Here is a 5845-nt window from a genome sequence, read left to right as displayed (position 1 = left end):
CTTTTGATTAGGTGATACGACTTTAGCCTGTCAAAATTTGGCGCCGTTGCCGGGGAAACGGTTTTATTTTTATTTCTAATTGTTTTTGTAGTCTAGATTATTTTTCTTTTGCCTCAAAGGACATTAGTTCTTTGAGGTAGTTCTAATATCTGTCTTTTTAGTTCTTTGTTTATGCCCAGGTGTTCCAGATCAGGTTACATTCCATTCGATCTTGAGATCGAACGCTCGTTTCATAGACAGAAGAATTTTTGTAGGCAGATCCTGGCGGGTTCTGGGAGTAACAATATTCCTAGAAATCCATTACCTACTTCTAGTGATTCGAAGCACTCTTCTGATTCAGAACTAGAGATGGGTACACCACCACCACCTCCACCTCGCAAGCTTAGCGATTATTCGCAACCATCCCTGACGGATTTTCCACATCTTTCCCCTACACCTGATCTCGAGGGAGTCCAGTTCGAGATCAAGCCCCAGTTCATAACGATGATAGAAAGAAAGCAATTCAGTGGAGCTAAGGGTGAAGATCCTAATCTTCACATTGCAGACTTCTGTCAATATTGCAATACTATTAGGCAGAATGGGGTAACGCAGGACCAAATCAGACAGATTCTTTTTCCCTTTTCTTTATGTGGAAAAGCTAAATTATGGTTTAATGGTTTGAATAGAGCTGCACTTGGTATTAATAACTGGGAGACTCTTGCTTTAAATTTTTATAATAAATATTACCCTGCAGAGAAAACAGCTTTATTGAGAAGTGCCATTCAGAATTTTGCCCAGGAGACAGATGAAGCATTATATGAAGCTTGGGAAAGATTCAAGGATCTGCAGAGGGAGTGTCCCCACCACAACTTGGCAAAGTGGCAGCTAATTCAAGCTTTTTACAATGGATTAGGAAATGCATCTAGGACAATTTTAGACTCCGCAGCTAGCGGTAGATTTATGAATTTTAATGTTGATGATGCAGGTCAGGTTATTGAAGATATGGCGATCCATAATTCCCAATATGGGAATACTAGAGGTTATGCTAATAAGGGCAAACATCATGTTGATTCAGTAACCCTTATGCAAGCTCAGCTTACTTCTATTTGTCAGAAATTAGATAGCCTTACTACTAACAATCCTAATTCTGTTGCTAATGTTTCTGCTGTTGATAATAATGCTAATGATGCTTTCTGTGAAAATTGTGGAATTGTAGGTCATTGGGAACATGAGTGTAGGAGTTCCATGGAGCAGGTTAACGCTTTTCAGTCCATCAAGCAAAATAACCCATACTCCAACACCTATAATCCCGGGTATCGGAACCATCCTTATCTTTCCTACAAGAGTACTAATGTGCAAAATCCCACACCTCCACCACAACAACCACAACAACCAGCACCACCACCTCAGCAAAAATATTACCATCCCAATGATGGCCAGAAAAACCAACCACAAACTCCTCCACCACCTTCTGACCCAGCTTTATCAGAAATTAGAGCGATGTTAACTAGTATGCAAAAGCATATGGAGAGTAGAGACTCACAAATTGACTCGATTGTAGCCCACAATAAAGTCATAGATACTCAAATTGCACAGTTAGCCGCTGCTCTTCAGGTTCGCCCACAAGGAGCCCTACTATCGCAACCAGTACAACCCACAGATCAGGCGTTTGCAATTACCCTCAGGAGTGGTTCACACTATGATGGGCCTCCTATGCCCAAAGAAGATGAACCTGTTTCAACAGAAATTGCTAATCCTGATTCCTTTATACCAAGGGATATTAATCCTAGCCCTGCAGGGCTAAAGGGTAGTACTAATATTTCTGATGTTACATTACAGGGTAAAACTCCAGGGAAGGTTGTAACTCAAGATAGGAATAATGATGTGCAACAACCAATTATCAAACTACCATTCCCAAATCGACATTTGAAAACCACCATGGATATGCAGTTTGGTAAGTTCCTTGACATGGTGAAGGATTTGCAGGTAACAGTTCCCTTTACAGAATTAATCACGCAAATACCTGCATATGCAAAATTCATGAAAGAAATATTGACTAGGAAAAGGTCTATTAGTGAGGTAGAGACTGTCGCTTTTACTGCTGAATGCAGTGCCGTACTACAAAATAAATCTCCACCCAAACTAAAAGATCCCGGTAGTTTTTCTATCCCTTGTCATATTGGAAATTTAATGATTGATAATGCATTGTGTGATTTGGGCGCTAGTGTTAGTGTCATGCCATTATTTGTGTGTTTAAAGCTAAAAATGGGTAAATTAAAGTCTACTAATATTACTCTGCAAATGGCCGATCGTTCTTCTAAATACCCCATAGGCATATTAGAAGACGTCCCTGTTAGAGTAGGTAAATTTTATATACCTGTGGATTTTGTTGTTCTTGATATGTCCGAGGATTTGCAAACCCCAATCATTTTAGGTAGACCCTTCCTTAATACTGTAGGAGCAATTATTGATGTAAAATGTGGTAAATTGACACTATTAGTAGGGGATGATAAAATTGTTTTTAATTTGAATAATACCCCTAAAAGCCCCATGCTAGAGGAGAAGTGTTATAAAATTGATGTGGTTGGTAATTGTTCTAATAAGCCCCAGGCTTTTGTTAAAGATCCCTTGGAGGCGTTATCGTGTGTTGCATCTTCTACAGGTACAACTAACCGATGGAAAGATGAAGTGGACGCAATAGAGAAAGCCTTATACTGTGAAGGTCTTGGTTTTGAAGATGAGAAGGTGGAAATAAGTACACAAGTTGCGGAAATTGAGTCTATAGTGAGAGTTCCACCAGATCGTGTTGTAATAGCTCAACAAAGTGATAAATCGAGTCAACCAATGGTCAAAAAGGGTTCTCAATCGAACAAGAGCAAAGAACCACCAGTTCAAGCCAATGAGGATCCACCCAATAAGGTGAATTGGCGCCTTACAGGGCGTGTTGGGAAGCCGAGTCGTGGTTTAAAAATCGCTCAACCGGGTGAAGAACCACCCGACCAGGCGATAGGCCAAGGGGCTTAACTTCCCGAATGTGGTAAGAGGGTCGTGCGAGACCTAAATAAACCAGCGCTTTGCGGGAGGCAACCCGTATTTTTCTTGTTTTTTTTAGTCTTCTTTCTATTTCTTGTGAGAGGAGAGAGTTTAATGAGTTTATTCAGTTGTACAGGTTAGAAGGAAAAGAGTTAGTCAAATTTGGAAAAAAGAGAAGGAGTCTCTTGTACCAAACATTGCCTCGGGCCCGAACGGGCGAAGGACCGCCCGACCGGGCGCGAGAGCAAGGGTGAAAAATTACAATTTTTGCCCGACCGGGCGAAGGATCGCCCGACCGGGCGCGAGAGTTGACGAGTACGGACATTTCGACCGCCCGACCGGGCGGTATGGCACCCGACCGGGCGCGAGAATGAAGAGAATTTAAAGGGTTTATACCGCCCTACCGGGCGGTGTGGCGCCCGACCGGGCGCGCGAGCGGATCAGCAAAACTGCTCAACTTCGATAGGCCATAACTTTTGAGTTTCTTATCGGATTTGGGCGTGTGACCTATCGTTGGAAAGCTCTTTAAGTCTACTTTCCAATGCAATTAGAATCACTGCATTATCATCTATATATCATAAGTTATGGTCAGATTAGTGCACCTGACTCAATTTTTATCTTTTTTTCCACTAACACTTTGTTTCTTTCTTGCCTAATTTTGTTCCAAAGAGATGCATTGCAATCCTGAGGCTTTGGTGACATTGATGTGGTGATGATGAAGAGTAGTCACCTTGAATACTTGCTTCCCCTTAAGACAATGAGGACATTGTCTGATTTAGCTTGGGGGGAGGTTCTCGTGTTCATATGGTATATCTTTCACTCTCTCTCTTTTTATTGGTATGCTTAGTGTAGTTTTACTGCTTTCCTAGTGTAGTTTTATTGCTTTCCTTTCCTATAAGAAAAATACAAAAAAATTGAAAAAATAAAAAAATCCAAAAATACGTTCCAATGAATTGTAAATCATGCTTCCCTATGCCCCATACTTGAGAAAATTTATTTTGATTCTTGGTTATTGATGATGAGCATTGTGGATTTGTTGGTCATGATTTGAAGTTTGATTGTTTGGATTCCTTAACATGCGTCAATTTTGTCCAACTACTTGTGAATATAGTGCTTGACTAGTTGATTTGGTTAGGAATGTGTGTTTAGTTCCTGGTATGTCAATGAATTTGAGTATTGATTTGCAACTATGAGTAGCGTTTCATGACTCAATATTATGCACATGTGGAGGACGAAGGCATTTGTTCTTTTAGGTAGCCTTCAGATTTATTTAGATACATTTGTTCCTTTCTTGCTACCCATGTTGTTGCCTTGACTTTTTGTTGTTTATTAGCCACATTACAAGCCATGTTTGCCCCATTGGTTACTAGTTCCAAGCTTGGCTTGGGGGAGCTATTAGTGAGTGAGGTGAGGGAGTTTGTAGTGTGCACATTATTTGCACAATTTGGGTGGGGTTTGAGAAGTTATTTGTTCTTGATCATATTTTTGTTTTGATGAGTTTTATTGAGTATATATTTGAGAAAAAATAAAAGTGTGATGGAAAAAAAAAGAGAAGTTCAAGAAAAAAATGAGAAAATAAAAAAAAAAAAGTGAACTTCTAGAAAAAAAGAAAAAAATGAAAAAAAAAGAGCAAAAAGAAAAAAGTGTTTCATGTTCAAATTATCTAAGTGAAGGTTTATCAAAAGAAAAGAAAAAAAAAATTGAGTTTCATTGTAAAATATTTGAGTTGAGTTCAAAGTTTGTTTATTCACTCAAGTTCTACATTGTCATATTTTTATGAGTGAAATTGTAAGTGTTGGGATTGTTTATGTTGTTTGGAGTAGTATTTGGTGGATTCTTGTTGGAGTTAGTTATGTTGGAGATGTTGATCATTATTTATTTTGATCATTGGTTTTATTAGGATTTGGCTCCCTTTAAGCATGGCTTTTCTCTCACATGTTCCCAAATATTTCCTACCCTTTACCCTAGCCATACATTACAAGCTTTAAAGACCATCCGACCTTGTGCATAGAGTTGTGTAGATGTGAAAGTGTTGTTTATCAATGCAAATTATGAATTTACATATTCCGAGTCGACTATTAGGTTGAGTGCTTATCTTTTTAAACACACGAGTGTGTGAGTTTGGGAGGGCATTGTTCACATAAAAGGGTGGTTGGAGAGCGATCGAGTACATCTTTTACTCGCCACATAAATGAGAGTTGAGTGTGTGAGCACTAGTCTTGAATTCTATATGCTCGTGTGGTTTGCTCTATTTGACAATTGTTGGGGAGGAAGAGTGATTGGATGAATGAGATTGATTGATATTCAAGCATGCTCATTAGATTTGCCTTGAATCGTCTGTGCTTGATTTGATTATTGGGGTGAGGAATGTTTTATATGTTCATTGATGAGCTCTTTGCTTAGGGACAAGCAAAGGTTTGGCTTGGGGGATAGGTGATATGTCTAGTTTATGTAGTATTTTACCCCTGTCCCTTGGTCATTATTAGTAGTGTTTTTGGCTCTTTAGAGCCACTTTTATTACTAATATGTGTTTTCTAGTGTTTTCGTAGTTTTGGTTGAGTTTTGTAGGGAATTGCACCTTTGGAGTACTTTCCCGGGATTTTATGGAGCAACTACGAGCATTGGAGGAGCACGGCCATCTTTCGTAGCCCAAGATCGGTTAGAGTAATCAAACCGGTGAATAAGGGCTCGACTTGTGTGAAGACGAGGCATTTGGACCGAATGATTAAAGCCCCAAAGAGGATATTTGGTTTGGGCCAAGTTACGAGCCTAAACGAGGAGTCCAAGCGACCCAAGGGGGTCCGCCCGATGGTCTGCCCGATGGTCCGCCCGA

At 39.8% G+C, this 5845-nt stretch overlaps 1 non-coding gene across 1 annotated transcript; it reads right to left on the bottom strand.

Annotated features, from left to right (window-relative positions):
* Positions 1–744: 744 nt before the first annotated feature.
* Positions 745–851, bottom strand: LOC145587118 (small nucleolar RNA R71). Its single transcript, XR_014101150.1, has one exon. It is a non-coding gene; the product is annotated as a small nucleolar RNA R71 (small nucleolar RNA).
* Positions 852–5845: the final 4994 nt, after the last annotated feature.

The sequence above is a fragment of the Chenopodium album genome, chromosome 16 (assembly GCF_948465745.1).
Source record: "Chenopodium album chromosome 16, dcCheAlbu1.1, whole genome shotgun sequence".
NCBI lineage: Eukaryota > Viridiplantae > Streptophyta > Magnoliopsida > Caryophyllales > Amaranthaceae > Chenopodium > Chenopodium album.
This window is presented reverse-complemented; position numbering and strand designations above follow the sequence as displayed.